Source organism: Papio anubis, chromosome 1, assembly GCF_008728515.1.
Source record: "Papio anubis isolate 15944 chromosome 1, Panubis1.0, whole genome shotgun sequence".
Lineage (NCBI taxonomy): Eukaryota > Metazoa > Chordata > Mammalia > Primates > Cercopithecidae > Papio > Papio anubis.
Window position 1 is genome coordinate 164,488,172 of NC_044976.1, and position 9,983 is coordinate 164,498,154.

Sequence of the window (9,983 nt, forward strand, 5' to 3'; positions counted from 1 at the left end):
CGGAATCTACAATATAGAAAACCACATAGGTGGAGGGTGGGATGAAGGCTGAGCAAGATACCATAGTATCTACCACAGAGGCATCTAGATAAAGTCCTCTAACTTTAGATGAAGAATATGAAAATCATAGAGGTTAAATGAGAATATGCCCGAACCAGGACATACATTTACCTTTCCTGAACACATGTCACTTCTACTCATAGATGTGTCCTCCCTAGATGTGGAAAAACATTTAATGTTATTCAAAATCAAAATCAGTATGTTTTAAAATGTAACCATTAGAAAATCAAATATATAATTGCATTTGACCTATGTTAAAAAATTAGACAATAATCTTATTAAAGGGTATGTTACATTCCATTTTTGAGAGATGTGCTATGAGGATTTTAGGGAAGAACTGTTTCAGTTAGTATTTATAATGACCTAGAATTACCTAGTACTTTCTGATCCACCAATAGTATTACCACATATCAATACATAGCTTCTCCATTTAGTGAAGGCATAAGGAAGATTTGTTGAAAGATCTTTAGAATATTACTCTTCCATTTATCCAAAACACAAAGTCTAATTTAAAATGTTATGATTTTATTTTATATATGGCATCTCTCTCTGTCACCTAGGGTGGCATGCAATGGCATGATCATAATTCATTACAGCCTCGAACTCCTGGGCTCAAGCTACACTCCTGCCTCAGCCTCCCAAGTAGCTGGAACTACAGGCACACACCAACACCACCAGTTTCAATGCATGTTTTCAACAGCGTTTTTTCCAAATACACAATATTCTCTTTTAATGTTAGAATGAAAATAAATTTATGTATTAGATAAAGGCAAACTAGACATGTGAAATCTAAAGTGGCTTATTTAGATTTGATTCAAGGAAAGCATGAGTCAAAAGATCTGAATTTTAGTTTTGATTTTACCATCAATCTAGCTAGGACAAGTCGCTTAATTTTTTCAGGGTCTGAATTTCATGACATTTGACTTTGAGGTGACTTGACACTTAATAGACTTGTTGGGGAGAGTAAAGCTAGATAGTAGATAATTTTAAACAATGTCAAAAGCTAGATACAGTTATCAGATGGCACAATTATTTGTTATTTTTATATTCTACTGCTACTAGTAATAACTCCTTTACTTCAGAGTAAAAATAAACAGAAAAAATGAACAAGATCTTCTTTTCATTAACAATAATTGGCCTCTTCATTTGAGCCTGGGTCTTATTTTAGCAAATAACTGATAATGGGAAAGTAGAATGGCTGGAAACCAAGTTGATGACACACAAAATGCTTATACTTAGTACAGCTTCATTGAAGATGAGACATAGGGGAAATATGTGTGATTTGTGGGTGCCTTGGGAAAGTATCTTGAACTATTAAAGAGAACTTGACATACTTTCTCACTTCCCTTCAGTTGCATAAAGGAGTATTTAGTTTCACGAATGTGTTTGTTTTTTCTGATTTTAATTTGATGTGGTTTCTAACAGCAGCAGATTTTAGCCCAAGCTGACCTAAAGGAGCTCTTGTGTCCCAAGTTAATATTCCGGTTTTCAGTGTAGCCACTTTAATCAATTATCTTAGTTAGATCTTATGAATAACTTGCTTCACCTTCTACATTAGCACCTGCTACTTCACCTTGCACTCTTATGTTATGGAGATGACTTCTTTCCTTAAACCTCATGAACCAACCTCTGCTAGCTTCCAGCTTTTCTTCTGCAGCTTCCTCATTTCTCCCAGCCTTCATAGAATTGAGGAGAGTAGGGGCTTGGCTCTGGGTTAGGCTTTGGCTTAAGGAAATATTGTGGCTGGTTTGATCTTCTATCCAGACCACTCAAACTTTCGCCATCTCAACAATAAGCCTATTTCACTTTTTTTTTTTTTAATCATTTGTGTGTGAACTAGAGTAGCAGTTTTAACATTCTTTTTTTTTAATTTTTTTTTTATTTTTTTATTTTTTATTATTATTATACTTTAAGTTCTAGGGTACATGTGCATAACGTGCAGGTTTGTTACATATGTATACTTGTGCCATGTTGCTGTGCTGCACCCATCAACTCGTCAGCACCCATCAACTAGTCATTTATATCAGGTATAACTCCCAATGCAATCCCTCCCCCCTACCCCCTCCCCATGATAGGCCCCGGTGTGTGATGTTCCCCTTCCCGAGTCCAAGTGATCTCATTGTTCAGTTCCCACCTATCAAGAACTTTTCCTCCGCATTCACATCTTGGCTGTCTGGCACTACAGGATTAGTTTCAGCCTATCTCAATCAATACGCCTTCCTCTCTCAGCTTAATGGGTTCTAGATTTTGATTTCAAGTGATAGTTGGGTGACCCTCACTTTCACTTGAACATTGAAAGGGCCTTATAGGGTTATTAGTTGGCCTAATTTCAGTATTGTTTAGTCTCAGGGAATACGGAGGCTGGAGAATAGGGAGAAAAACAGAGGAACATCCAATCAGTGAAGTGGTCAGACATACTGAACATTTGTCAATTAAGTTGGTTGTCATTGGGCATAGTTTGTGGTGCCCCAAAACAATTACAATAGGAATATCAAAGATCATTGATCACAGATTACCCTAACAGATGTAACAAAATACTAAAAAAGTTTGACATATGGCAAAAATTATCAAAATGTCACACGGAGACACAAAGTGGGCACATGCTATTGCTTGATGCTGAGTTGCCACAACCTTCAATTTGTGAAAAAACGCAGTATATGTGAAGCACATTACTGCGAAGTACAATAAAATGAGGCATGTCTGTATAGCACATCCTGGTCTATAGAGTCCTGCCTTTTTTGGTTCAACATTAGGTTTTAACAATTTATGCATGTAATTGCACATAACAGTAGTTCATTCATTTTCAATATCCTCTAACAACCTGTTGTATAAATATACCATAGTTTGTTTTTTCCTTTTCTTGTCAAGGCAAAAATACTTTTATTTTTCAAGAGTTTTTGCTGTATGAACGTTTTTGTGCACATTTTCTATTGCACATACACATTGAAGATTTTTCCTTTAGCGTGTGTGTGTAGGAGTGGAATTACTAAGTTAGAATAAATTTACAGTCAAATTTATAAAATAACCTCAAATTGCTTCCCAGAGCTATCGCCAATGTATACATGCATTAGTACTAGGTAAGAGTCACTCTTGCTTGTTGTTCCACGTGTCTATTAGATTGGCTTTGTAAGATGTAATCCTTTTTACCAATCTGGCTGCAAAATGGCATTTATCTGTGATCTGAACTTGCATTTCCCTGATAACTAGTGAGACGGACTGCATTTTCTTATGTTTTTGATGATTCGTGTTTCCTCTTCTGTGAAATAGCTCTTCATGTCTCATTCCCACTACATTATTTGGTCTATTGTCACTTTCTCATTGATTTAAAGGAGTGCTTTATGTGCTAAGATCATCATTATCTTGTTGATTGTATGCCACACAAATTCCTTCTCCCAGTTTGTCAACATTACTTACAGTATTTTTTACTATTATAGTTAATTTAATGTAATTGAATTTATCCTTAATTTTTTCATAATCACCACTTTTGTCTTAAATAAGTGTATTCCTACATTGAGGTAATGAAATACTCTTTTGCCTTTTTAAAGTATAAAATTTTTGCTTTTCCCACATAATTAATTTATCTGGAATTAGTTTTTATGTATAAATGAGAAGAAGATCAATTCTATGTTTTCCATATCAATAAATGATTGTACAAAAAATTTTTAATACCATTTGTTCTGTTCCCAATGATGGCAATACAATTTCTGTTATGTATAATTTTCCATTTATATATGGCCCTTTCTGAGTCTTTGTTTTATATATTTACCCCGAGCCAATGTCATACTTTTTAAATTATTATAGCATTATAATAATTCTTGCTACATTATCTGGTAGGACATATTCCCTCCAAGTCATTATTCTTCCTCAGGAGTGTATTAGCCAGTTTTATTTCTTTGTTATTCTACTCAATTTCAGAATCAACTTGTTCATTTTGTCCAAAACACTGAAAATTATTAACCTCTAAAATTTATGGAGAAAACTACTACTTACAGGTTCCTCTCGCCTGAAGCATTTAATCCTCTTACCCCACTTTTTCATCCTCTGCAATTTACTTTGCAGAGTAAATAGAACCTGTTAGAGGCACCTTCTTTAATTCCCCTGTACGAATGTTATAGACTTATCTACATCCATATACATCTATTCCTGTTTTCCTCCTGTTAACCAGGCTACCACATTTTCTCTCTTTATCCAAGGATAAAACTTCACCGTGCTCAGAATAAGATTCTTTTATTTCCCTAGAAGGTCTTCCTTCTCTTTATTTTCCATTTGTAATTTCTTTTTTCTCTGTAAGTATGTACGCATGTTCACATTTTTTGCTAAAAATAGAAAAAAAGAAAAGAAGCAAAGTATATAACATAACCCTCTTTATCTCTCCTTTATTTCCCTATGGCTCCTGTAGTATCTGTCTTCCCCTCTTTACAGCCAGACCTCTCAGAACAGTTGTCTATGTTCACCATTTATTCTCACTCAGCTTCCACTCAGTGTGCAGCCAACTGCCATCTGGCTACTGTCCTCACCACCCCATGAACCTACTGGCCAGGGTCTCCAGTAATAACACACTTGGAGTCATTTTCTTACTTGAAGTCTTGATATTTGAATTATCTTATCTCTCTTTCTCTTAAAAGCTATTCTTTTTCATAACTTCATACTTCTCTGACTTTTTTCTTTTCCTCTCTTAAGTTCTATAGGCTCCTTTGTGAATTCTCTTTTCTCAGTTGTCATTTAAAATGACTGCTTCTTAGGGGCCCTCTTCCTTTTTCCCTGTGGACTCTCCCCTGGGTGATCCCCAATCATCAGATCTTTACTTGCTATGTATGGATTGATATCTCCCAAATTGTAATCTCTAGCACATCCCTCTTTCCTCAGCACGAAGGCTATCACACTATCTGATATCTCCATTCTAACTCAACTTGCAAACATACTAAAGCTGGTCATCTTCATCCTGTACTCCCATGCAGCACTTTTCCCCCTGCCATATTCCATACCTCAGCTAGAAAGCTGATGGAAGTACTGGCCACACAATCGACCAAGCCAGAATCCTCAGGTTCATCTTGGTCCTTTCTCATCTTTTCTTAACACATTCAATTAACCAACAAATTTTGTGGACTCTAACTGCCAAAGACAACTAATATATGTATATTAGCACAACTTAATATTTTTTAAATCTAGAAAGGAACAATTAGGAGCAGGTAATCAACATGAAGAAAATCATTAGAAGGGGAAAGAGTACAGCATGGATATCAGGAATGTTGGACAAGGTGCAAACACGGGACAGAACTGAGATTATGGCAAGCAGTTGATGGAGTTTCAGATGACCCATGCCACAAGATTCAGTAGCCCAGTCATAGGAAAACTAGAGCTCTGGATTAGAAAAGCCCAATATAGCAAGAACAAGGTAATAAGAACAAACACACCTAATAGGACTGGAGAATAAAGAGAGGAAGTCAATCAAGGAGGAGACTTGTGTATTAGTCTGTTTTCATCCTGCTGATAAAGACATACCTGAGACTGGGTAATTTATAAAGAAAAAGAGGTTTAGTGGACCCACAGTTTCCCATGGCTGGGGAGGCCTCACAATCATGGCAGAAGGCAAAAGGGATGTCTTATATGGCGGCAGGCAAGAGAGAAATGAGGACCAAGTGAAAGAGGTTCCCCGCTATGAAACCACCAGACCTTGTGAGACTTATTCACTACCATGAGAACAGTACGGGGGAACTGCCCCCATGATTCAATTATCTCCCGCCAGGCCCCTCCCACAACATGTGGGAATTATGAGAGCTACAATTCAAGATGATATTTGGGTGGGGATACAGCCAAACTGTATCAACTTGGTTACCAGATAAATCAGTTCCTAAAAGCCTGGGATTCCAATATCAGATAAATGGGGTCTCAATGGTAAATCACTTCACTTTATTTCTGAAGTCTATCACTTTCTTCTTACCTGGAGATACAACTGACTTCTGGATCTGTAGCAAGGCAGTTTTGATACAAGAAAAGATGAAATAAATTCAGTGATCTAATTGAATAATGCAAGTAGAAATTAAAATGTACTGTTTACTATATTCCAGGCATAGTTTGGTACTTTCTAAATCATTTACCATGATGATATCAATTAAGCTTCATAAAATAGCATAAGTACCATTATTATTTCCATTTTATAGATAAAGAAAGTGAGGCTTGCAAAAGTAATTTTCTGAAGCCAAACATCTGGTAAGTAGCAGAGGTAGAATTCAAGGCCTGCAGTCTGGCTTAACAGCCCCTTATTTTATCTGTGATGAAAAAGTGTTTCTTGTTATTATAGCTATGAACATTATTTATGCCTATATTTTGCAGATAGAGAAACAGTCCAAGAGAGATTTAAGCAATTTGTATTTTGTAGTTTAGACAGTTCTAGAACTCAGATTCTCCATTCTAGTGCTCATATTTTTACAGCCTTCTTCTGTCTATAAAATCTATTAATGAGGGATTACGCATTACTTCGTCTTAAGAGAAAATTTTTAAAAAAATCTTAGAAGAGTTAACATGTTATCTTTCTTAGACCTAATAGTAGAGACCAAAGTAGCCGTCTTCCAGCTGTGTGATGCTGTGTTTCACAGTAAGTCTGGCTTTTGTCTTTATGAAGACATAATACTTTATTAGGATCATCCTACGTACACCAGGTCTCAGGCAGAAATAAGATTAGATCCTCAGCCATATGTTGCACTTAAAAGAAAATCTAATTCACAATCTTGTACAGTCTGACAAATATCTCCATTAACAAATCTTAATCATGTGGGTGGAAGAAAGGAGGGTGACCAAAATAAAGTTGCTCAAATATATTTCAGCTATTAAATGCTGCAGTGCTACAAACCAAAGGCTTGAATTGTGCCATTCCATTACCGGTGAAATATAAACTACAAAATATACCATGATGAGACACACAACTCAGTGATACTGTGAAGTTCTTAAGTGTCTGGTTCCACTCTTTCTTTGGCTTAAAAATGTTTTACTGCCAGAATCTTTATCCTACAAGATAAAGCCCCAAGTTACTTCTCCAGGTTCAGCTGCTCTAACCTGTTGGCTATCCCACACTGCTCTCAGTTGTCCCTATTATATTTTTGACCCTTGCTCTTGCCTGCCTCTTGGGATTTGATACATTACTTTGGTTTTCAGCTTTGATCCTTAGGACTCAGGTGTTTAGCACCCTGATGACACAATCCAGCACCACCCTCACTGAGACCTTGGGCCAGCTGCAAGCTGGAAGGCAACAGGACAGCATTTAAAGACCATTGAAAAAGGATTAACAATTCTATAGCCTGCCAAGAGGTTGAAAAATGTTTATAATTTTATGAGAATTTAGAGTTCTTACATATCATTTATGAAAAAAATACTCCCCTCCCAAAGACTCAAGGAAAACAAACTTAGGTCATAACTTAAATGCAAGCCTTCCAGGACAATATAGACAGGAAAGCAAAGAACTGTATGGAATGAAACTTGCAATGTTGTATGTACATATGTATGCATATATAATGCATTATATACAATCCAAAATTTCAATGAATAATAGCAGGCTGTCCAGGAATGTGCTCTATTAAGCACTATGCATACTAAGGACTCTGGAAACTGAAAAGACAAATATATGTGGCATCTTGAAATAAATACAAAATCTCTAGCTAATTCTGCTTTTACTGTAGAAAGATAACAGCATGAACTAATATCCAACAGTGTCATGAATTTTTGATGACTGAATTGAGATAAAAATCAAATGAAATTTTATCATGTACAGTAATTTGAAGCTATTTTGAGTATAAGATTTTTGCAGTAATCACAAACATTAATTTGATAAAACATGTAACCAATTAATGTTAGAAAATTAAGGAAATACTGAAATATTAAATTTCCCAATGTAATTAAAAGCTAAAATAAACTACTTGCAAAGTGCCATATGTTTATTATCCCATAGTGTTGAATAAAGTAAAAATCAATTCATTACAATGGGATAAAAGACACATGCCCACTCACTTATATATTTAAATATTTTCATTATTAACATCTTTATTTAAATGGAGTTTTAAAAGACTATATTGTCCAGGAAATGAATTATCTTCCATGGAAATTTAAATATTACTAATTAAGTTTTAAAATGTTGTCATCCTAGGTCTTGAAATTATTATTTTTAGTACTTATTACCTATTCAAAAGCAAATTTACAAAAGTTGGACTAGTCTGTGAGATTGTCATATAAGTATAAAATCGAGATGATTAGTGTCCACAGTATATTTTAGTTTCATTTCTCATTTTGAAAGCTATTTGTTTTAAAGAAAAAGTCTTTCTTGATTAGAGCTCATTACAATTAAAAATACATTTGCATTTAGTACCAGAGAGCCAGGCACAAGAAATATAATTTCCTGTAAAAGCATGTCATTTCCACACAGATATTTTTACTTTAGTGAATGGATAATTAACTTCTATTTTTAGTGAGAGGGCAAATGTACATAAACTTAAAATCCTCCCATTACAAATACTCAGAAATAATGAATCAAATACAACAAATATTATTTAAATATGTAAGTGAAGGAAAGGGAGATCACTAGGTAACACAGGGGATGAAAGAGTTGAAAATCAGCATGACACTCAATGTACATTCATACTGTGTCTGTCTTGTTGGCTGATAGAGGGGAGAGGAGAAGAGGGAAAAATGGATCCCATGCATCAAGAGTTTGGTTTTTAATGGTCATGGAAAGGAGCTGGGGGATGTGAAACCGAGCTGTTCAGGGAAAAAGAAGGCCTAAAAAATAATCTTCCCACTGTCAGGGATGTGGTGAGCAACAATGAAGCTAATAACTTCCTGTCCTTTCACACCTTACCTCTAGAAAATCAAAACCCTGAGACTCTGCATCTATCCCATTTACAGTACCCATATGACCTGAGATCCTCTTCCCTTCAAACACACACACACACACACACACACACACACACACACACGCAAGAAAGGGAACATAAAAACTGATTTTGAGCCAGTGGTATCCTTGACCACTTTGCAAAAGCACAGGAAAAAATATTCTACAGAGATATGACCAGGATGCACTTCCAAAATGTACTCATAGGATAAATACAATAAATGTTTTTAAAAACCTCTTGAAGAAAGGCTCACAATAAAAAATTTTAAGTCATAAGAAAAACAAACAAGCCACAAGTTAGCAGAAACAATGGATAGATTAAATCCCCAACCCTTAAGATAGACTGACAAATATAACTTTTATATAACTAGATAAAAATAACTATATATAACAACTATATACTTAAATAGCTATCAATGTATAATTATCTACATAAGATATATAACTATCTATATAGAAGATATATAACTATGTAAGATATGTATCTTTATAAAATTTTAAATTATAATATGAAAAATAAAGCACATTATATAAAAAAGAATAGGTCCATTTTTAAAAGGCAAATAGATCTGTTGAAAAGGAAAATGTAGGCACTGACATTTAAAACTAAATCAACAAATTAGAGCATATTAGACACAGCTGAAAAGAAATAGATGAAAGGAAAATATGTTAGTAAGGTTAACAGACAACGATAGAAGAAAAGGCTTCGATATTCATCTAAAAGGAATACCAAGAAACAGAATAGACAGAATGGTGAAGAGACCATATTCAAAGTGATAAATGGTTCTAATTTTCTCCAAACCCATGAGGTTTGTGAAACTTCACATTCAAGAAGCTCAAAAAGTCTTAAGAATCATAAATAACGTTTTGAAAAATAAAGACATGGTAAACATAAATCCCCAATGGCGGCACATCAAAACACACTGAAGATAAAGAAAATGCATTAAGAAACCAGAAAGAAAATAGGGAGCACCTACAGAGGAACCAAAATTAGAGTGAAATGAGAGCACAACTTTTCCATAGAAGAAAAAAGACAGACAAAATA

General features: G+C 34.9%; 1 protein-coding gene across 2 annotated transcripts in view; it reads right to left on the reverse strand.

Moving 5' to 3' along the window:
- CRB1 (crumbs cell polarity complex component 1) overlaps positions 1–9,983 on the reverse strand; it is a 266,490-nt gene that overhangs the window by 232,496 nt on the left and 24,011 nt on the right. The gene's annotated exons all lie outside the window — the stretch shown is intronic.